Genomic DNA, 24,204 nt, shown 5'->3' on the forward strand with positions numbered 1-24,204 from the left:
GAATGCCATAATAGCCAAAGATGAGACTGAAAATTACTGAACTCAGGCAGAAAACCAAATTCTGTTGCTGAAGCGGAGGGTTTGCACCTAGCAAGTAAATGTAAAAAGTATTTTTTTTTTTTTTTTTCCTTTCCTCTTAACTCTGTGCTGTTAATTGAACAAATGGAACAAGGTGACTGATTGGGGAGGGGGAGGGTCATGTGACCTTTTTTTGTGTATAATACTAACAGCTCAGCTGCATTGGGCAGGAACTGCATTAGGCAGTGAGGCAGTCAAAGTGAGGTTTTTAAGTGATACAGTTAGACTACAGTTTGACTAGAGGTGACTGGGGACTGCTTTTTTCTGCAAACTCTTTAACTCAAGACAACAAATGGTAAGCTATTCAGATCACACTATGATCCCATGCTTGTTAGCCTGCATAGTTTAACCCCCCACCCCTTTACAACTTCTTTCACTGCAGCCTCTCCCAAAACTGACTGCACAAAACACTGAAACCCTGACTTGACCCTAGCATTGCAATGCAGCAAAACACATGACAAGGTACAGGTTCACCCCTGCTGTTTAGTCTGCACACACTCACTCTGCTCATAACAGCTCCATGCAACACTGCCTACCTCTGGCATCATGAACCTGCTATGTCTTCTAACTTTTTTCTTTCTCCTGGCCTCATGGAGATGTTACTCCCTCTATCCACTACAAACTCCTCCATCCTGGCCCACACCCAACATCACCATACACCCTGGACTACTCAAAAGCCTTGCACTATCTACTGAATGTTGGTGGAGAACTCTAAAAACCAGCACACCAACCACTGCTCACTCTAATGGAAAACACCACAAATCTACAACTTGTAAACAACTACCCAAATTTCTTCTCATACTATTACTCTCTCTAGCAGGTGATATTGAAACTAACCCAGGTCCTCCCATTTCAGCTCTGTCCCATGCCCCTGAGAATTCCACCTTTAAATTCCAAAAAGGGCTATCTGTCGCCCATATAAACATCCGGAGCCTGCTGCCCAAACTAGACGAACTAAGGGCATGGTGCCTTATGCATAAACCCAAAGCCATCGTTCTTACAGAAACATGGCTATCCTCTAAAACCCCTGATGCAAATATCGCCATTCAGGGATACTCCATTTTTAGGAGAGATAGGTCAAAGAGAGGAGGAGGGGTGTTATTTTATATTGCAGACACCTTACAATTTACACTGCTACATTGCCCACCCTCTTTTGAAACTCTAGTTGGCAAAATCTGCCTCCCCTTTTCTAAGCCCATCTTGCTTGCTGGCATCTACCGCCCCCCTAAAGCCCTTCTACAATCCCTGACTGATATCACCCAATTTCTTGCCTCCATTTCCTCTCTGAATGAGAAGAGTGAGCTGCTAGTTCTTGGGGATTTCAACTTCAATTGGCTTGACCCTAAAAACCACAAAATCCAGATACAACTCAAGTCACTTAACCTATCGCAACTCATTTCCCAACCCACACGAATAAACCTGAAGTCGCATAACCATTCCTTGCTAGACTGGATTCTCTCCTCAAACCCCAGCAGAATCCAATCCTCTGGCATCCTTCCTGACATTTTCAGTGACCATGCAATAGTGTACTGTGTAAGGAAAATTAAACCGCCCCATTCAAGCCCCAAAGTTCTCCTCACTAGAACATTTAAAAACTTTAACCCACAACAGTTTCTGGATGACCTTACCAACTGCCCATGGCACAGAATCGATTTAATTCCCGACCCTGATTCTGCGCTCGACTATTTCCAATCCGAGTTCTTAAAACTCTGCGATACCCATGCTCCACTACGCAAAATAAGGGTACGGGGGGCCCACCTTCCATGGGTTACACCTGACCTTATAGCACTCTACCAGTTCAGGGATGCCTTGTGGAAAAGCTACAAAGTAACTGGCACTACCAAGGATCTCAATCACTACAGATGCCTGCGGAACGTGTGCACAAGGCAAACAAGGCATGCAAAAGCACAATATTACTCTGACAATCTCCTCCAGAATACATCAAACCCAGCTAATTTCTGGAAGGTTATCAACAATATATTCCAGCCTCCTAACCATCAACAACCAAGTAATATCACTAAGGGGGATATTACTCTGACAAACCCCACTGACATTGCAAATGCATTCAATGATTACTTTGTGGGGTGTGCCACTAACTTATTAGCGAAACGCAGCACAAACCCCAAACCTGAATCTCATCCTGGGAGTACCCCTATAGTCCCACCCCCTCCCAACACTGCCCACAATTTTCAATTTAGCCCAGTATCTGAAGAGGAGATTACACAAGCGCTCCTCAAACTAAAACTAAGCAGCCAATGTGGACCCGACTTACTACAATCTAGGTTCCTACGACTTGGTGCCCCAGCCATTGCCAAACCAATTGCGTCCATAGTCAACTCTATCCTGTCTGCAGGCCATATCCCTAAGACCTGGAAAACTGCCAGAGTTGTCCCAATCTTCAAAAGTGGGGACAAAAACACTGTCTCAAACTACAGGCCAATCTCACTTCTCCCAATTCTATCCAAAGTTATGGAAAAATGTGTCCACTCCCAATTAAGCGAGTTCTACACCAAGACAAATTTCCCTAGCCAATTCCAGTCTGGGTTTCGTCCCAAACACTCCACCGTAACTACCCTGCTAAAAGTTTGCAATGAAATCCAGTGTGGAATGGAACGGGGACAACTCACTGGTGCAGTATTCCTAGATTTTGCAAAGGCTTTTGACACAGTTGATCATGCTATCCTGCTTAACAAACTCCAGAGCTCTGGAATAGGGAAACATGCTTTAAACTGGTTTCAGTCCTACCTATCAGGAAGATCCCAACATGTGTCCATCTCAGGCTCTAACTCCAACCCCCTGGATATCACCTGTGGTGTCCCGCAAGGCTCTGTTCTGGGGCCCCTACTCTTCTCAGTGTTCATTAATGATCTTCCCACAGCTTGTAAGGAAGCCTCAATACACATGTATGCAGATGACACAATCCTGTATGCACACAGCCATAGCCTCTCTGACCTCCAACACATACTTCAGTCTGACTTTTTGAGACTCGAAAACTGGATTTCCCAAAACAAACTGTTTTTAAACACTGACAAGACTGTAACAATGGTATTTGGGACCAAGACTAAATTTGTAAAGCTTCCAGTGACTGAGCTCCTGATTAGAACCAACGCTAAAACCACCCTAACACCTGTCACTAGTTTTAAATACCTGGGCTTATGGTTTGACTCCCACTTAACATTCGGGATGCACATTGATACCCTGACAACCAAGACCTATGCCAAACTAGGGGTACTTTACAGGAACAAATCCTCCCTAAGTCTCCTGGTCAGAAAGCGTATTGCACAGCAGATGCTAATGCCAATTATTGACTATGGAGACATAGTATATGGCTCGGCTCCTCAAACCCACCTTAGCAAACTTGACACCCTCTACAATTCAATTTGTCGTTTTGTTCTCCAATGCAACTACAACACACATCACTGCGAAATGCTCAAAGAACTAGATTGGTCATCACTAGAGTCTAGGCGCAAAGTTCACCTTTCCTGTCTCACCCTCAAATACTTTCTGGGCAAGCTACCCAGCTACCTGAACAAGCTCCTCACCCCTACCACATGCAGTACCTATCACCTGAGATCAGACTCCAAAAGACTATTCATGGTCCCAAGACTCAACAAAGTATCCGGACGTTCCTCCTTCTCCTTCCGTGCACCCCAAAACTGGAACAACCTACCAGAGACTCTCATATCCACCACCAGCTTAAGTTCTTTCAAATCTAAGGCTGTCTCACACTTTAATCTGGTCTGTAACTGTTTCATACGCTCATAATATATATTTTCTTTAACTGTGCATGCAATGTCTTGTATATAAATGTATACCTTGTTCATTTATGTAACTGTATTTGTAACCATGTATTATTTGTTTTACTCTGTGCCCAGGACATACTTGAAAACGAGAGGTAACTCTCAATGTATTACTTCCTGGTAAAATATTTTATAAATAAATAAATAAATAAATAAATGGTGTAAAGCAAACAGAAGTTTTTTTTTTACCTAGCAACCACACATTCAGCATACCTAATAAGAGATTACCCAAAAAAAGAAAAGTCTACAGAGATGCCTGTGAGAGCTACAATCTCTACAAGCAAAATATGCCCACTGCAATAGCGCCTCCTGAGGTCAGGAAGAAAATTACACCTGATAGCCTAAAAATGGAGGACAAGATGCAGCGTTCCTGTAATGCAGGGGTGAGCAAACTTTTTATGCCGAGCCCCCCTTTTAATCCATACAATTTCTCGGGCCCCCCCTGCCTTATGTAATCAAAATCACATGACGTCAGTGCACGTGAGCTGGTTCAGCCATTGAGGGCGAACCAGCTTTGTAACGCCCCCGCCACGCGTCTACAAAAAAAGTATTTATAGCTGAGACTACATAACTTAAAAATAAATATTATAATATTTGTCTAATAGCGTTCCCATTTCTGCTGTATTATTAATCTCTCTCTTCCCGCCACATTAGAACCTCTCAGGACCTCTCTCCCCTCTTCCAGTCTCTCCCTCTCCCTGTATTTCTCACTCCCCCTCCAGTCCCTTTCTATTCCTCCCCTCAGTGTCTCCCCCTCCATCCCCCCAACTCTCTTTCCCTCCAGCCAGTGTGTCTCTTTCTCCCTCCACCCATTGTCTCTCACTCTCTCCCCTCTTCCAGTCTCACACTCCTCTTCCAATCTCTCCAACTCCCTGTATTTCTCACTCCCCCTCCAGTCCCTCTCTATCCCTCCCCTCAGTGTCTCCCCCACTCTCTTTCCCTCCCCGTGTGTCTCTCTCTCTTTCTCCCTCCCCCTAGTGTCTCCCTCCCTCCATTGTCTCTCACTCTCATTCCAGCCATTGCCTCTCCCTCCAGCCATTGCCTCTCCCTCCCTCCAGTGTCTCTCTTGCACTCTCCAACCAGCTATTGTTTCTCCCTCCACCCGGTGTCTCTCTCACACTCTCCCTCCAGCCATTGTGTGTCTCTCTCCCTCCTGCCAGTGTCTCTCTCATCCCCATCCCCATGTAGCTCTTTCACCCCCCCTCCCCATGTCACACTCACTCTCACCCTCCTCCCCATCTCACACTCTCACCCCCCTCATGCCACTCACACCCTCCCCATGCCACAGTCTCACACTCACTCCCCCATGTCCCAGTCTCACTCTCCCACCCCCCCATGTCCCAGTCTCACTCCCCCCATGTCCCAGTCTCACTCCCCCCATGTCCCAGTCTCACTCCCCCCCCCCATGTCCCAGTCTCACTCCCCCCATGTCCCAGTCTCACTCCCCCCATGTCCCAGTCTCACTCCCCCCCCCCATGTGCCAGTCTCACTCACCCCCATGTGCCAGTCTCACTCACCCCCCATGTGCCAGTCTCACTCACCCCTTCTCCCCATGTCACACACGCTGATACAGGAAGCAAGGAAATTTTGCTGTGTACTGTAGCATAGCGCCACCTAATGGCCAAAAGAAAAATTGCCGCTGCAGACGGCTTTTTTTCCTCTGCTACTGGCAATATCGCCGCTGCTTCCTGCGCCCCCCCTAAACAATCTTGCGCCACCCCAGGGGGGCGCGACCCCCAGTTTGCGCACCGCTGCTGTAATGAACCCTACCCGACGGAAGAGTGGCCCTTCCAGGCCAATAAAGAGGAAGACATCTCTTACGGGGAACCCGAACCGAGTCACACCCACAAAACACCCCAAGAATGGTGGGGGTGCCTGAACTCGGCACGAACAGAAAAGAGCGCTCCCTTGGATGACGAATATGATCAGCAGGAGACAGAGCGGGAGCAGTGGATCACCGAATATTTCCGTCAGCTATTACAGTTGCAAAAAAAGCCGGGTGGATCCAGTGACGCTGCTAAAACTTCAAATGAAGATCAGAGGGGGGAGGAGAGGAGAGAGGGGGGAGGAGAGGAGAGAGGGGGGAGGGGAGACGAGGAGAGAGGGGGAGACGAGGAGAGAGGGGGAGGGAAAGAGCAAGAGAGAGGGGAAAGAAAGATAAAGATATATATATATATATAGATAGGGAGAGATGGGAGGAAGAGAGATAGATAGAGAGATGAGGAAGCTGAGAGAGAGAGAAGAGGAGGTTGTAAGGAGAGGGAGCTGGAAAAGGATAGGGAGAGGGGGGCAGAGAGAAAGAAAGTGGGGGTGCAGAGAGAGAGAAGAAGAGATTAGAGGGAGGGGAGAGGAGCAGGGGGAGAGAAGAGGGGAGAGGAAACGGGGGGAGAGAAGAGGGGAGAGGAAACGGGAGAGGAGAACAGGGGAGGGGGACAGGAAACGGGAGGGGAGGGGTAGAGGAGAAGAGGGGGTGAAGAAGGGGTGGAGAGGAGAATAAGGGGGGAAGAGAAGAAGAGGGGGAGGGAGAGAAGAAGAGGGGGAGGGAGGGAGAGAAGGGGAGAGGGGAGGAGAAGAGAAGAGTGGGTGGAAGGAGATGACAAGAGACAGGAAAAGAAGGGGGAGGAGAAGAGTGTGGAAGGAGAAGAGGGGGGTGGAGAGGAGAAGAAGGGGGGAGAGTAGAAGAGGGGATGGGGACAGGAGAATAGGGAGCAGAGAAGAGTGGGGCCGAATAGGAAGCATTGGAAGGTGACAGTGTAATTATCCAGGAAGAAAAGAGGGAGACAGAAGGAGAGAGGAGGAGAGCTGAGGGTCAGAGCCCTGTTGCCGTCACTGACCTGTTCTGCACAAGAGGCTCCTGTCTGATCCCTTATACAGGAGCTGTCTGCCTTTTTATATCTGCGTGTATATCTGTCTCTGAGCAGAGCTGGAAATCCCCCTGTGTTTCCGGGAACACATTAATAACGCGCCCAGAAGTGAAAGTGAAAGCAGTTCAGTGCAATCTCTCCCCACCGGGCTCCCTCCTTTAAAGCTCTGATCCCTCCTATAAAGCTCAGCGTGCTGGACTCCTGGCTGCTTTCTTCACCTCTCTCAGTCAGAGCTCAGACCCTCCAGACAAAGCTCTGATTACAGGACATCCTCTCAGGCTCTGATCTCCCCCATCCGCACAGACAGACAGTGAGTCCAATCAGCTATCTCTCTTATATCACTCTTTTCTCCTTCTCTCTCTCTCTCTTATATCACTCTTTTCTCCTTCTCTCTCTCTCTCTCTCTCTCTCTCTCTCTCTCTCTCTCTCTCTCTCTCTCTCGACGCTCTGCACAGTCTGGCAGGAGAGGGGTTAATGGAGCGACACTGCAGGTTCTCTGGCTGGCGAGGGGTTAATGGAGCGATGCTCTGCAGCGCAAGGTCTCTAGCAGAGGAGGGGTTAATTAGCCGTGGAGCTGCGTTGTTAGGCCAAGCTCATGGTGCTTGCGTTCGCGTGCACTTTTGGGACTCTTACCTGATTCCCTATGGTAGTTCCTCAAGTGCCTGCGGCGCTGCACGCGTCGACACTGCTACATTTTGCAGCGAGGTGAGTGTGTGTGCCCGCGCTCTGTGTGAGCGGGAACTAATATATATATATATATATATATATATATGTATATGTATATGTATATGTATATGTAAGTTAACGTGGGGACGCAGCCTAAGGGCCGTTCTATAAAAAATGTTGCAATAAAAATAATTTTTATTTATTTAACTGACACACACACAAACATACATACATACATACATACATACATACATACATACATACATACATTACAGAATAAAAAGGCGACTTACAAATTAAATGGGGATAAATTGGGAGAATCCTTGATGGAGAAGGATTTAGGAGTGCTTGTAGACAGCAGGCTTAGCAATAGTGCCCAATGTCATGCAGTAGCTGCAAAGGCAAACAAGATCTTACCTTGCATTAAACGGGCAATGGATGGAAGGGAAGTAAACATAATTATGCCCCTTTGCAAAGCATTAGTAAGACCACACCTTGAATATGCAGTACAATTTTGGGCACCAATCCTAAGAAAAGACATTATGGAACTAGAGAGAGTGCAGAGAAGAGCCAAAAAATAAATAAAGGGAATGGACAATCTAACTTATGAGAGGCTAGCTAAATTAGATTTATTTACATTAGAAAAGAGTCGTCTAAGAGGGGATATGCAATATATTCGGGGACAATACAAGGAGCTTTCAAAAGATCTATTCATCCCACGGTTGGAGGAAAGGAAATTTCACCAGCAACAAAGGAAAGGGTTCTTTAAGGGCAGTTAAAATGTCGAATTCATTGCCCATGGAGACTGTGATGGCAGATACAATAGATTTGTTCAAAAAAAGGTTGGACATCTTTTTAGATGGGAAAGGTATACAGGGATATACCAAATAAGTATACATGGGAAGGATGTTGATCCAGGGATTAATCCGATTGCCAATTCTTGGTGTCAGGAAGGAATTTATTTTTCCCCTTAATGGGGTTTTTTGTTTGCCTTCCTCTGGATCAATAAGTATAGATATAGGATAAAGTATCTGTTGTCTAAATTTAGCATAGGTTAAACTTGATGGACGTAAGTCTTTTTTCAACCTTATCTACTATGTAACAGCGCCGGTAGCAACGCGAAATCATTAATTTCCTCATCTTCTCCCTTGTCAGTCCGCTCCAAGCTGCCTGCCGTGCGCGTGCGCGGCCCTATTATAAAATGGCTGGCTATCCTCAGCCAACTAAAACTGCCATGCACGGCGTAGCGCACCCGCACTATAGAACCAGCCCTAGGGCTGAGCAGTCATTAATGCAGGGCTCTTTCTGGCAACCAGTGATGTCACCGCTCCTGTTTATCCTATTGGTTGTTGGCATCACACAGTAAGGTATGATGTGTGTAGGACAGGCGTATAATGTATAATTACATCACGTGTTCTGTATGTTATGTCTGGTTGATTTATTAATTATCCCGGCCGTAGTCCTGTGCAGATTTTCACTGCGTCACATTGGCAGACTGGATTTCATAACCCTTTCATTGCCAGGGGGCAGTAATGCATTGGGCTGGGAAAGTATTAACCCTTCCTGCCTGCCCGTTTATTAGCCTGCCACGTGACGGAAATCTCTGTGAGTTTCTTCATGGACCAGATGGGAAAGAAAGGAGAATGAGGTATTTCAGCCATATCTATAGAGTGTGTGTGTGTGTGTGTGTGTGTGTGTGTGTGTGTGTGTGTGTGTGTGTGTGTGTGTGTGTGTGTGTTATATATATCTTTTTTTTTTCTTTTTTTTTCATGATTACAGATGTACAGTATGTCCCTGATTTATTCATTAATAGCACAGGATTTCTAATAATAATAATTTGAAATAAATAATGTTTCTCTTTCTGTTTTAGTCTAAAAGCTATCAAATGTATTTAGTTGCAGCATGAAAAACACGGATACCCACCATATAACGTGCAGAACGTGCTTAGAGTTGCCAGGTGCTGTGCTAAATTTAGACAACAGATACTTTATCCTATATCTATTGTGACAGAAACCAGGGGTTGGTAATAAATTCCATATATAGGGCTCCCAGGATACTGAACAGTTTCTATCTTGTTTAGGCTGGAAAGTGCAGCCTCATAATACATGCACTCCATCCCACAGTTTGGCAAGTGCTGGAACTGAGGGATGAGGGATCCAGACCAGAGTTTGTCTGCTGTCTGATTTCTGTCACCTGTCCTGCTAGTTAGAAATCAGGTATTTAAGACTGATTTCCTGGTTCCTCTTCCCTCTCCCCAAGAGCCTGGAGGCAGGAAGGCTGCTGGAAGCAGAGAGGGGAAAAGCATCTCCCCAAACAGGTTAAATCATTCTGCTCCTTTTTTCTAAAACTGCGAAGTTCTTTATTTTTGTTGTTGGAAGTGGAAAAGCCAGTCCAACCCTGAGTCAGGGAAAACCTTAGTTAAAGTTATTGCTCAGGGGAGCAGGCTTTTGTTTTGCTTGTGTTTCTTTTGTATGCACTATGGCAGTTTCAGTGCCTGGGACTGAATAAACCAGGCATAGCCTGTTTAAAGGAACAGCACGTTACGCCCCGTTATTTAACCTACCCTAAAAAAAGTGTTCTAACAGTCCCGGACAGACGGCGGAGCCCCGGAGTAAGCCGTTTGTCACACTATACTTACTTATTGATCCAGAGGAAGACAAACAAAAAACCCCATTAAGGGGAAAAATTAATTCCTTCCTGACTCCAAGAATTGGCAATCGGATTAATCCCTGGATCAACATCCTTCCCATGTATACTTATTTGGTATATCCCTGTATACCTTTCCCATCTAAAAAGATGTCCAACCTTTTTTTGAACAAATCTATTGTATCTGCCATCACTGTCTCCATGGGTAATGAATTCCACATTTTAACTGCCCTTACTGTAAAGAACCATTTCCTTTGTTGCTGGTGAAATTTCCTTTCCTACTGCCTTAAGGGATGGCCCGAGTCCTTTGTACTGCCCGTGGCATGTATTTGGGGGAATGGGGGTCTTTTTATATGTATTGGGGAGGAGTGGGGGTCTTATTATATGTATTGGGGGAGTGGGGGTCTTTTTATATGTATTGGGGAGTGGTGGTCTTTTTATATGTAAAATAAACGGGATAGTTATCCTGGGTGAGACCCAACAGATTTTTAGATGAGTGTTTATTTTTAGATGTAGCCAATAGTATCTCTATTCGCTAATTTCTCTATTTCATATCTCTATCACCCAATAGCTCTTAAAATAGATTTTGATTATAGTAGGGCATTAACTTTCTTGTTCTTTCTGTGGGCTTATTGTTCATAATTTCCTCACTGGATATGCAATTTTCTTACAGTATGTGGTACTAATTATCCTTCTCCTTTAATTATTCCATCAGAATCTACCATTCATTTGTGGCTTCATTCCAGGTATTTGACATATATCCTTTGGATTTGGGAATGTATTTATTTAATTTATTTATAAAATGTTTTACTATGAAGTAATACATTGAGAGTTACCTCTCGTTTTCAAGTATGTCCTGGGCATAGAGTTATGATGACAAATAATACAGGGTTACAAATAAATAGTTGCATAAGTAAACATGGAATACATTATATACAAGACATTGCATGCACAGTTAAAGATAATATATATTATAGGCGTATGCAACAGTTACAGACCAGATTAAAATGTGAGACAGCTTTAGTTTTGAAAGAACTTAGACTGGTGGCGGCTGTGAGAGTCTCGGGTAGATAGTTCCAGTTTTGGGGTGCACGATAAGAGAAGGAGGAACGGCCGGATACTTTGTTGAACCTTTGGACCATGAACAGTCTTTTGGCGTCAGATCTCAGATGAAAAGTGCTGCATGTGGTAGGGGTGAGGAGCTTGTTCAGATAGACGGGGGTAGTTTGTCCAGAAAGTATTTGAAGGCAAGACAGGAGAGATGAACTTTGCGCCTAGACTCAAGTGATGACTAGGGTGACCAGTCGTCCCGGTTTTGTCGGGACAGTCCCGTTTTTTTCTGGGCTGTCCCGGGTGACGGTCCGTCCCGGAAATGTCCCGGGTTTTGCCCCTGGTCCCGTGCTCGGGACGGCGGCGGTGCACGGGGGAGGCAGCGGTGAAGTTTTTTTTTTTTTTCAATAGTAGAATGCCGGGGGCGGGGCTTTAAAGTAGACGCAGGGGATTGGTTGGAGGTCAGAGTGCCAGGGGCGGGGCTTAGTACCGGGGGGTCGGCGGATGGGATGGGGTGGTGTGTGTGTGTTCTGAAACTTCCTCTGTTAGTCTGCCTCCCTGTCTCTGATTGCTATACATAACACCCCCCCCGCCTCCTGTGGAGATGATTTCAGTGCAGCGGTGTCTGTAGCTGTGTACCTGCTGCTGGCTACTTCTCTGTGGGTGCAAGTAATAACAATCTATCTTTCATTAGGTTTCTCCCCCCCACCCTTATATCTCTCTCCTCCCCCTCACTCTGAGGGAGCCCCCCTCATACCTCTCTCCCTCACTCTCATGGTGCCCCCTCATACCTCTCCCCCTCCCTCGAGGGTGACCCCCTCTTACGTCTCTCACCCTCATACCTCTCTCCCTCCCTCTGAGTGTCCCCTCATACCTCTCTCCACCCCCTGCCTCTGAGGGTGCCCACTCTGTCTGTGTGTGTCCTTTCTGTTCTGTGTGTGTCCTTTCTGTTCTGTGTGTGTCCTTTCTGTTCTGTGTGTGTGTCCTTTCTGTTCTGTGTCCTTTCTGTTCTGTGTGTCCTTTCTGTTCTGTGTGTGTTCTTTCTGTTCTGTGTGTGTCCTTTCTGTTCTGTGTGTGTGTCCTTTCTGTTCTGTGTGTGTCCTTTCTGTTCTGTGTGTGTGTCCTTTCTGTTCTGTGTGTGTGTCCTTTCTGTTCTGTGTGTGTGTCCTGTCTGTTCTGTGTGTGTGTCCTGTCTGTTCTGTGTGTGTGTCCTTTCTGTTCTGTGTGTATGTCCTTTCTGTTCTCTGTGTGTGTGTCCTGTCTGTTCTGTGTGTGTCCTGTCTATTCTGTGTGTCATAGGAGGAGAGGAGGGAGAGGTGTGAGGAGGGGGAGATACCGTATGAGGAGGGATGGGGGGAGATATGAGGAGGGGGAGATATTAGGAGATGAGTGGGAGATGTGGGGAGTGGAAGGTATGAGGAGGGGAAATGTGGGGAGTGGAAGGTATGAGGAGGGGGGAGATGTGGGGAGTGGAAGGTATGAGGAGGGGGAGATGGGAGTGGAAGGTATGAGGAGGGGGAGATGTGGGGAGTGGAAGGTATGAGGAGGGGGAGATGTGGGGAGTGGAAGGTATGAGGAGGGGGAGATGTGGGGAGTGGAAGGTATGAGGGGAGGGAGATGTGGGGAGTGGAAGGTATGAGGAGGGGGAGATATGAGGGGGGGATATGAGGAGTGGGAGGTATGAGGGGGGAGATATGACTGAGGAGATGAGGAGGGGAAGGTATGAGGGGGGGAGATATGAGGAGTGGGAGGTATGAGGGGAAGGTATGAGGAGGGGAAGGGGAGATATGAGGAGGGGGAGATATGAGTGGGAGGTATGAGGAGGAGAAGGTATGAGGAGATATGATTTGGGGGGGGAATGAGGAGATATGGTGAGGGGGAGATATGGGGAGGGGGAGGTATGAGGAGGGGGAGATATGAGTGTGCACGTATATTGGGGAGGGAGGTTGAGTGTGGGGAGGGGAGAAAAATACATGGGGGGGTGTAAGAGGGGGGGAAGGAAAGGGTGACTGGGGAGTGTAAGGTGGGGTGAGAGTGAGGTGGTATGTGAGAAGGGGGGGTTCTCACAAGGCCGCCGAAACGTGGGTGGGGGGCCCCGGTGGAAACGTTGGTCCTGGGCCCCGGGAAAGCTGTCTGCGACCCTGCATGGCAGTGATGTCACTGACTGCCACGAGGACAGCAAGAGACCCTATTTTGCAAAGTGTAATGTACATACAAGGTCAGGAATGTCACATTTTTAAAATGTCTTAATTTTAATTAATGCCTACATTTTTTTATTTAATTTAAATTTGTCAATTATTTATTTAATTTTAATTTGTTTATTATTTTAATTACACATACACACATACACGGTGAGGGAGCTGAGAGAGAGAGAAAGGGAGTGAAGGGGGGGAGACGAGAGTTTGTGTTATTTTAAGAATCGAAAATAAATACATTTTTGAAGTAGTAATTATCCCCTCCGAACTGGGCATTCTTGGCCAACAATGCCCTGGCTGTAAGAGTTGAAGGGCCCAAGCAAAGCCCCTACCTCTATACACACAAACACACACTGCAGCCCCCACCTCTATACACACAAACGCACACTGCAGCCCCCAACTCTATACACACAAACGCACACTGCAGCCCCCAACTCTATACACACATGTGCACACTGCAGGGCCCACCTCTGTATACAGAAACACACACTGCAACCAGGGTTGCCGCCTTCACTGAAGGCTAACCTGGAGATAACAACATTTTTTAGCTCTATTTATTATATATTTATCTTGCCTTTGGCTGTATCCTCCCCTCGTCAACATGGCTGCGCAACGTCATGTAATGCCCATTGCCGTAACAACGAGACGGTCCGTGACGTCACGGGGCATCAAGTTGACATGACAACGGGACGCATTATGGCGCCGAGGCATTACGTGATACCACATTGTCATGGCAACATGTCACCGCCTGACGTCAGTGTCTCATTGTCATGGCAACGGGGTGCGTCATGTGATGTAATTTGTTTAAAAAAATTATTTATAAATGTGTCCCGGTTTTTCATTTTGAAAATCTGGTCACCCTAGTGATGACCAATGTAGTTCTTTCAGTATTTCGCAATGACGTGTATTGTAGTTGCATTGGAGAACAAAACGGCATATTGAATTGTAGGGGGTATAAAGTTTGCTAAGGTGGGTTTGGGGTGTCAAGCTGTATACTATGTCCCACAGTCGATAATTGGCATTAGCATCTGCTGTGTGATACGCTTTCTGACCAGCAGACTTAGGGAGGATTTGTTCCTGTAAAGTACACCTAGTTTGGCATACTGTAGGTTTTTTAGAAATTTAGCCTTGGTCCCAAATACCATTGTTACAGTCAGTGTTTAAAAACAGTTTGTTTGGGAAATCCAATTACCGTATCAAGTCTCAAAAAGTTAGACTGAAGTATGTGTTCAAGGTTGGAGAGGCTATGGTTGTATGCATATATAGCCTAGCCCAGCGGGGCGCAAACTGGGGGGTAGGGGAAGGGGGGAAAGGGGCGAGGGCTGCGTGCGGGGAAACCTGGGGGCGGGCAGAGCTGTGCACGGGAGGCCAGAACGTACAGAGACCGTAGGAGGTAGTTCTGGTAAGTGCGTCTGCAGGGGGCCAAGCTTTATGTATCATGTGTTCAGTATTATCCATAGTGCTATTCAAATGCTTCTTTGAGCAAGTGTGTCTTAGGCTGCATTTATATTGCCGGCGACGCAACGTCGCCTGAAATCAAATGTATTGTCAGCGTTGCGTGCCCTTATAGTAAGTGCGACGCGATGGCAGGCGCACATGCACCGCAGACAGCGGGGCTGTAGCCTTACATGCTAAGGCCTGGGACATAGTAACCACTTAGGTGCTGCTCGCTCTTGCTTGTTGCCGCTCGCTCTACCAGGAGCTTTTTGCTGTCCTGGCAGAGGAGACAGCAAGCGCGCTTGGGAGGCGGGTATCACTGTGTGTGTCACTTGGTAGCTGTCAGTGTGTGTGTGTGTGTGTGTGTGTCACTTTGAAGTGGTCTGTGTGTTTGTGTGTCACTGGTTAACGTGTGTGTGTGTGTGTGTGTGTGTGTGTGTGTGTGTGTGTGTGTGTGTGTGTGTGTGTATTATATAATATTTTAAAATTTAAAAAAAAAAGACATGTGAGAATAAATTATTTATTAACATTGTGCAACTTTGATAAATATATTCACGCACGCACGCGCACACACATGCACACATACATACACACACATACACACGCACACACGTACATACATACACACACACGCACACAAGCACACACACACACACATACACACACACATGCGCACACACACATACACACATCTCTGGTGGCTCTGTAGTAATGCGGGACCGGCTGCAGTCCTATTGGATGGGAGCGGCAAATTTCAAACTTGCCTGTCTCGAGGAAGTTTCTCAGCCTCCGCACGCATCAGCACGCATGCGGAGGGAGAAACTATAGCCGCGCTGATAACAGATGCAGGGGCTTTGTGCATCTGTTCAGCGCGGCTCAGCCCAGCTCAGCGACGCTGAGTGCACTATGTCCGGGGCCTTAGGCCTCGTTCAGGGTGCCAGCTGCAGGAGTTGGAGGGAGGGCGGGAGGGAGGCAGTGCGGCAGTTTGCTGGGCGATCTGTGTTTATCCCCCAGCAGACTTTTCAGCGTTGAGGAGGGGGCGGGGTTACACACGGCAGGTAAAGTATCGAGGTTGCAGCCATGAAATCATTCTCAAGAATGATTTCATTGGCTGCCTAGGTCCCAGTGACGCTGCTGCAGCTCCAAAAAACGAAATTTTCATTTCTTGAAACTGTAGCCAGCTTCAACTCCTGGCTTCGGAGACAGGGCAGTTGCTACCCTGACAACCAGTATTCAAATTGAATACTTTGTTTCTCACGGCAGCACGCACGGCAGCACGCCCTCCCTCCGAAGCCAGCACCCTGAACAAGGCCTTAGAGTTACTTGGGAAGATCACAGCCCACTTTGCAACATTCCTAACTGGAAAAAAAATTAACCCCTTGGTCCCTGAAGTGCTGGAACATGGCTACATATAATAATACTTGTTTGTTCTTGTATAGCGCTGCTAGTTTTTATGTAGCGCTGCTTTACAGAGACATTTTTTGCAGACCCAGCCCCTGCCCTGTAGAGCTTACAATCTATGTTTTTTGATGCCTCAAGCATGGGGAGATAGGGTGACTTGTCTAAGGTCACAAGGAACCAACACTGGGAATTGAACCAGGGAACTCAGTGTCATAGTCAGTGTCTTTACTCACTGAGCCGCTCCAGCCACTACAGATGTATTACTGACAGGTAGGGGTAATGGCAGGTTTGACGTTTATTAAAAGCATATCTACCCCTGACAACAGGCCCTGATAGGAATGAAACCAGTTTAAAGCATGTTTCCCTATTCCAGAGCACTGGAGTTTGTTTACTGTAGCAAGATAACTTGATCAACAGTATCAAAAGTCTTTGCAAAACCTAGGAATATTGCACCAGTACTATAAGTTGCCCCAGTTCTATTCCACACTGGATCTCATTGCAGACTTTTAGGAGGGTAGTTATCGTGGAGTGTTTGGGACGAAAGCCAGATTGGAATTGGCTAGGGAAATTTGTCTTGGTATAGTAATCGCTTAAAGCTGCAGTTCAGTCAATATCCTGCATGTGTGTTTTTTTTTAAAATAAATCAGTTCTGTACTGTGAGAAAATACTTGTAGCATTTTCTTTTTTTTTTAAAAACCACTTTGAAAGACAATTTTTAATGTATTCTAATGTAACGAGCATTTTTGTTTCTATAGCAACCCTTTAGAAAGGCACAGCCCCTTCCTTTTCTGTAACAGGCTCTGGCACACCCCTTTGTGAGTCCTGCCCCCTCCACAGCCGTTCAGGAGCATGAGCACAAATGTATCAGTCATTGCCTGGTCACATGATCTTCCCCACAGAACTGACAGAGCAGCAGCAGCAGCAGCAGAAAAAAAGGAGAGTAGCTCAGAATTAATTAATTAAACCTTATTCCATTGCACGTGTGAAGTTAATGTTAAATATTAACAACTCATTTAAAATCAAATCTGTATATATCATACTGTAAACAATATGTATATTTAATTTAATGTGAATTTGTACAATTCAATGTGTGTGTTATTAAAATTAATAATGGCTTGTTCTTGTATAGCGCTGTTAGTTTTACATAGCACTTTACAGAGACATTTTGCAGGCACAGGGCCCTGCGGAGCTTAGGTGTGTATGTATGTGTGTGTATGATATAGATATATATGCACACGCACGCATATACATGCGCACGTGCACACATATACTGTACATGCGCACACATACAAATGTGCACATGCGCACACATACGGCAGTGGATATTCACAGTTGAGTGCAAATAGCCGCACGGCTATTCGCACTCAGTAGAAAATAAAATGGAAAAAAATAAACACCCCAGCCAGGAATCGAACCCTGGTCCACTCTGCTAATGACCTGGAGCATAACCACTGAGCTATAAGACTTTATGATGCTTATCCAGTGAATAAAGGCATAGAAACCTATTGACATTACAGTGTTCATAGCCGCACAGCTATTCGCACTCAGTAGGATTTCAAATGGAAAAAAAAAAAGACAGGACACTCCCCTATTGACATTCTATACCCCCTGCATCTGTAATCAGCGCGGCTTTAGGCTGAGTCCCCAGTCAGCACTGTGGCACGCGCCCGGCGGGGGGGCGGCGCATGCACAGCGCTAGTCCGCGATCTGCGGTCTGAGGGGAGAGAGAAAGTTTGTGACGGGAGGGGGTGTGGCGGTAGGTTTGCGGGGGCGTGGCCATGATGTCCCGCGGCTGGTTCGCCCTCATTGGCTGAACCGCCGGCGGGGGCGTGGCCACGCCTCCGGCACAAATGCCAATCACAAACTCTCAAAGCCTGAGAGGGAGCGTGGCGTGCTGGCACACGAGCGCTGCACCCTGCTCGGCCGTGCAATTTGTGGCTAGGTGCACGCTCATCTGGGGGCGCGGCCACAACGGCACTGAGCTGGTTCGCCCTCATTAGGTGAACCGCTTACGTGACGCGCTTGGAGGCGGCAAATTCAATTTGGCTTGCTCTGCTTCAGTTTCATCTATTTATTTTTTGATTATACTGTATATACACACACACACATACCTATCTAGACAAATCACCCAAAAATCTACTCGCCCCAGTCCCGCTTTTAAAAAAAAAAGACATTGAATAAATTCCTAGTAAGAATTAATAACATTTGTTTTTGACATAACCGTTTATTTATTGTATTACATTTATACTTTACTACAATTAGTCCTTGTTACATAGTTCCTTACGTGCGTGTGTGTAAGGGAAAATATTGGATGACCTCACTAATCTAGTAAAAAAAGCCAGATATGAGTGAGGAAGAGGGTGGGTCGGTGAGGGAGAGGGTGGTTGACGGTGAGGGTGGGTGACGGTGAGGGAGAGGGTGGGTGACGGTGATGGAGAGGCTGGGTGACGGTGAGGGAGAGGGTGGGTGACGGTGAGGGAGAGGGTGGGTGACGGTGAGGGAGAGGGTGGGTGACTGTGAGGGAGAGGGTGGGTGAGGGAGAGGGTTGGTGACGGTGGGTGGGTGACTGGGTACTTGTGGTGACACACACGCACACACACACATATATATATACACACAAATACACACACTATATATATATATATATATATCTCACACACACACACACTATATATAACACACACACGACCATGCTGCCACCACTGCTCCAGGACAAGCACCCTCCATCTCCCGCAGGCTGACAGCCACAGAAGGGGGCACATCACCCGCTCCCCCCCCCTCCCCCTGGCAGCGCAACCCCCCTCCCTCTCCCAGGGATCGGGGCAGAAGGGGGCACATCACCCGCTGCTCCCCCCCCTGGCGGCGCAAGCCCCCTCCATCTCCCGGAAGGACTGACAGCCACAGGGATCGGGGCAGAAGGGGGCACATCACCTGTTCCTCCTCCCCCCTTGGCGGCGCAAGCCCGCTCCATCTCCCGCACGGGCTGACAGCCACAGGGATCGGGGCAGAAGGGGGCGGCACACAGCGGCAGATCGGGAGCGAGCACACGTCACTGGGAGACTCATGAATATTCATGAGCTTCCACTGACTGACAGAAGCAGATGAAAAATATATGCCATTGTGACGATCGTGAGGGTTTGGCCCGGGATTAACGGGGTTACCCCCCAATTGGCTACCCTCTGACCTCACCAGGGAGACCAGAGGTTAACTGGGCTGAGGTCCAGAAATGTGATTTAACCCTTGTTATAACATGAAAATGCTTATTCCCCTGTGTAAATGTATTGTTGCTGGATCAGTGTCTGCATAACCCACCCACTGGGACTTAAGGGGTTAATCTTATATGCAGTGCTGAATAAACAGTTCCCTGAAAACTGGTAATTTGGGAACGGAGTGAGCCAGCACCCTGAGTCTTGGGGTGCAGCCTCAGGGTAACTCCCCCAAGTACACACATATTAAAAATATAACTTTGTCATAAGGGGAACATATATTTTTGATAAAGTGTCTTTCTGGGGCAGTTTTAAAATGTACAGGCCGAATGCTAATTGTCTCTGCCTGTCCTCTGGAAGTGCATATCAAAAGACCCAGAGGAAAGGAGGTCTGGGCTTAGGTGTGACACATAGCACCAGTGAGCAAAAAGTAACTGCCCTAATTGTTTATGCGGGAGGCAGGAACCAAGAAACTGAGTGTTTGTTCTTCACACTTACAATGGAAGCCAAAAGCCTGCTTCAAAGGGTTTTATTGATGGGGGCAAGGGTGGAGCTACCCCAAGCAGGAAATCAGAATGAGTGACCTTATTAAATATAAGAATATTATGAGATGTCCTTGGCCGAACATGCTAAGAGTTACATATGTGTATTCGTGACACCAAGCCCCCCCCTGGGGAGTCTAATCACTGTATCCCTAACAGCCACTAAAGGCCAGATATTAATATCTCCCTTAATTTTAATATTACACTGTAATGTTTGGTCTCTCTGGGAGCGTCAGGTGTGACGGAATGTATTAATATGTTTCACCTGCCTGTACGTATCACTGAACGGAAGTTATGAAGTTAGGTAGGTATTTACAGCAGATATGGAATTTGGGTTCCATTCTGCTATGGTAATAAGCAGGAAACACATCCTGCTAGAATTTACATCGCCTGGTCATCAAAGGCTAAATTGCTTAATTATTTATGCTTGGCCCAAGTGACCAAAGGAACTGACCAGTTTAAGTGTGACATTTCACACCGAACCCTGGAAGTCCAAAATCAGCTTCAAGAGCTTCAAAAGGACTTTTGCTAGACGGCTTGGCGCCGTAATTGGGAGGGAAGGGTTAAAATGATATATAAGTCAGAGCCAGCCTTAACCCATTGTCTTCATTGTCTTCATGTAATGTCTTGATGCCTGCATGCAAAGGCTTCATGTTTCCATGTCCTGCATGTGCTTCATAACTTTGCCTGTCTTGCTGTGATGTCAGCTGAAGTATGGAAGAAATGGCCCAGTCTGTATCCTGATGGCTTTCTTGTCATAATCTTTAAGTAAGTGCCTATATTTTGCTGTTATTTGTACATTTTTGTGTGTTCACCTTTATCAAGGAATAAATTACATTTTATCATATCTAAGTCTCGTCCCAGTTCAAACCCAGGTATATATATATTTATATATATTTTTGGTGTAAATTACAGCCTGTCATAAGCTACCGTGACAAGCTTGTAATTAACTGGTGGCAGCTGGCGGGACTGAACTGGACCTGGATTACAGTATTCTGCGGGGTACTGTGATCCAGTGGGAACTTGATGGTAATTGCAAGTCCCTGGGACTAAATATATTGAACACACAGTGTACAACATATAACACAAGATATGGCACCTCCTCACTGTTCCCCTACTTGTGAGAAGCATTGCCTCCAGAACCAAAGTGCCGGCCATCCGTCTGACTGGAGCCGGGCACTGAGCCCGGAGGTGTGCATCAAGTCGGCGCGGGGACCAGCAGCCAGCAAGGCTGAGAGAGAGACAGCAATGGGTGAGCATGAAACCCGTCAGGCTGAGCAAAGATCCACAGCTGCAGCTGCTGTAACCATCAAACCGCCCGGAGAGCAGGGAATGGAGCCAGCTCCGGGACGGCAGAGACTTGTGGAGGGAACGGGTGGTCTTGGACACCACGGCAGTCTTGCATCAAGAGAGGTAACGGCCGTTGCGGTGGCCCGTCCATTTTCCCTGAAAGAGCTAGCACTGGTGTGTGCGTTGGGCAAGATGTGGTTCCCGGCGAAGTGGACCCAGTTCCTGGCGTCGGTACCGCACCGACCCGCTTATCCCCTCCCAGAGCCCGGCGCTCAAGCAACTCCGCTCTGGACTCCGTTGCCCCTTGCTGGGGTTAGTCCACTGGCGGCGGAGAAGCTCTGGAATGAGCCCGGCGCTCAGGCAACTCCGCTCTGGACTCCGTTGCCCCTTGCTGGGGTTAGTCCACCGGTGGCGGAGAAGCACCGGCAGCTGCTGCGGCACTGCCAACAAATGGGCCACAATAATGCCTAGTGCCCTGACCGTGCGCGGTCGGGCGAAGAAGCCCCTCAGGGCCAGCGCTCACGAGCTGCGGAAAAGATGACCCAGTTAGCGGCATCCTCTGATGGCTCCCGCCCAGCCGGGGCGACAACCCTCCTCGGGACGTCTCCTGTAGAACCTGGACGGGCTGCATCAGCAACAGCGGCGGAGAGCAGCGGCCATCCACCTGATCCCGGCGGAGAACCAGCGGCGGCGGCGGAGAAGAAGCCGCCACTCTGGCATCCTGCCGGCGGCAATTTTATTTGGGGGGAGGGACAGGGTTTGCGGGAGGGGGTTATTTTACCAAGTTTGCATGTAGCTGTGTTCCTCCTCAAAGACCTGGGACCCTTGTCCTGCACCGTTGTACCTGTACCCAACCCGGGCGCTGTTGCGGCAGCGGCCCGGTGCTGCCCAGCCCAGATGGGGCCGGCGGCGGCCACTCCAGTCCCCCTGCAATTGGGACCAACGAAGGCAGCGGTCTCTGCAGGGACCAGCAATGTAAGCCAGACCAAGTCGCAGACTGACTCTGACTTATGTTTCCCTATGACTGTACCCTGTTGTTTCACTATAGGGGTGACCGGGGGGTGGCAGGAGATAGGGATACAAGGGGAGGGGAAGAAAGGGCAGCTTGTAGGGCAGCTAGACTCCCCCATTACCCTGGCGGAGCAGCAATGGGACTCTCAGTTAAGAGCCCCACTGTTGCAGCCTTGCTATTGGCTGGAGGTATCAGGGGTTGTGGCAAAGTTAGACCACCCCCAGATTACCTGCCAGCCAGGAGCTAAGGTGGGTGCATCTGCACCAGCAACCCTGAGCTCACCTCCGGTAATGGGGGCACAGCTTCAGGGAGAGGGGCTCGCCCCGTTAGCACCCAGCTCTAGGGTAGGATTGCCTGGGAGAGGGTTGGGTGGGCCAGTGGGAACCGGGGAGGGAAGGCAGCAAGTGAGCCAGCCAGATTTCCCCATTACCCTGGCAGAGCAGCAAGGGGACTCTCAGTTAAGAGCCCCACTGTTGCAGCCTTGCTATGGGCTGGAGGTACCAGGGGTTTTGGCACAGTTAGACCACCCCCAGATTACCTGCCAGCCAGGAGCTAAGGTGGGTGCATCTGCACCAGCAACCCTGAGCTCATCCCCGGTAATGGGGAGACAGTGTCAGGGAGATGGCCCCACTCAGGTGTCCCTAGGGTCCAGGCTAGGATTAGCTAGGACGAAGTGGAGTGAGGGGAGGCTGCAGGTAGGTAACCAGCATCAGATCTCAGTGAGAGAAGGAGGGCTAGTGGTAGCCGGGGAGGGAAAGCAGCAGGTATTGCAGCTAGAATTTCCCGTTACCCTGGCAGAGCCTCAAGGGGTGTCTCAGATCAGCAACCCCCTGTTGCAGCCTGGCTATGGGCTGGGGGTATCCGGGGCAGTGGCAGGCTTGTGCCACCCCAGGGATACCTGCCAGCCAATAGCTAAGGCGGTTGCATCTGGAGAGGCGCCCCATAGCTCATCCCTGGTAAGAGGGAGACAGTGTCAGGGAGATGGCCTCACTCAGGTGTCCCTAGGGTCCAGGCTAGGATTAGCTAGGGAAAAGCGGAGTGAGGGGAGGCTGTAGGTAGGTAGCCAGCATCAGATCTCAGTGGGAGGAGGGATAGTGGTAGCCGGGGAGGTACAGCAGCAGGTATGGCAGCTAGAGTCCTCCATTACCCTGGCAGAGCCTCCGGGGGTTTCTCAGATCAGCAACCCCCTGTTGCAGCCTAGCTATGGGCTGGAGGTATCATGGGCCGTGGCCAGTTTGTGCCACCCCAGCGATACCTGCCAGCCAAGAGCTAAGGCGGTTGCATCTGGAGAGATGCCCCTGAGCTCATCCCTGGAAAGGGGGAGACAAGGTTAGGGAGGTAGGTGCACTCAGGTAGTTCCAGGGTCTGGGTTAGTATTGCCCAATGAGGAGAGGAGTGCAGGTGGGCTGCAGGGAGGTAAGCAGCAGGAGTCATCAGCAGGAGCTGAGGTGCTGGGCCTAGGGGAGGCTAGGCAGGGAGACACTGGGAAGCAGGGAGAGCTAGGAGGTCAGTGGGGTGTCAGGCAGCTGGCAGAAGCTAGGGATGGGCTAGGTAGGCAGAAGGTCCCTTGTTCTGACTGGCCAAGAGTGACCCCCCTGACAGATTCCACAGGGTTCCCAAAGGAAGGGCTGTGGGTAGATAGGCAGCCAGGAAGGAGAGTCAGGAGTATAGTGGAGCAGCTACAGGTGGGCACAGAGCCAGGGCAGGTAGGGTCCCTACAGAATGGTAACATAGCCCTATCCCAGACTTGGTTGACAGGAAAGCGACGGTCTGTGCTGGATAGCTGGTCTCCTGTTGGTGCAGAGACATGCCAATCTCTGGGCAATGTGCAGCCTGGTCTGCACAGGGGCCCCTTCACTATGTACTTGGTTCACCAGGCACTGGGTGGGGGCAGAGGGAGGCAAAGGAGAATGCCCGGCGGCCACGGTGGAGCCCGGCTTTGCAGGATCTGGACTTTACGATCCACTGTAGCCAGGAAAATGTACTGGTCATTGCCGGAGGACAATTTTGCCAGGTC

General features: G+C 48.5%; 2 protein-coding genes across 4 annotated transcripts in view; one reads left to right on the top strand and one right to left on the bottom strand.

Annotated features, from left to right (window-relative positions):
- Positions 1-7,020, bottom strand: part of TAP1 (transporter 1, ATP binding cassette subfamily B member) — a 34,512-nt gene extending 27,492 nt beyond the window's left edge. Inside the window, exon 1 of the mRNA XM_075578038.1 lies at positions 6,713-7,020. The gene's annotated coding sequence lies outside the window, so the exon portion shown is untranslated. The remainder of the gene's footprint in view (positions 1-6,712) is intronic.
- Positions 6,575-24,204, top strand: part of TAP2 (transporter 2, ATP binding cassette subfamily B member) — a 67,290-nt gene continuing 49,660 nt past the window's right edge. The window contains exons 1-2 of one of the 3 annotated variants that reach the window (XM_075578001.1): positions 6,575-7,052; positions 10,770-10,800. The gene's annotated coding sequence lies outside the window, so the exon portion shown is untranslated. Of the gene's footprint in view, positions 7,057-10,769; positions 10,801-24,204 lie in introns of all 3 variants that reach the window. The other 2 variants (XM_075578000.1, XM_075577999.1) reach the window with 2 other exon arrangements.

This window comes from Ascaphus truei, chromosome 20, assembly GCF_040206685.1.
Source record: "Ascaphus truei isolate aAscTru1 chromosome 20, aAscTru1.hap1, whole genome shotgun sequence".
Lineage (NCBI taxonomy): Eukaryota > Metazoa > Chordata > Amphibia > Anura > Ascaphidae > Ascaphus > Ascaphus truei.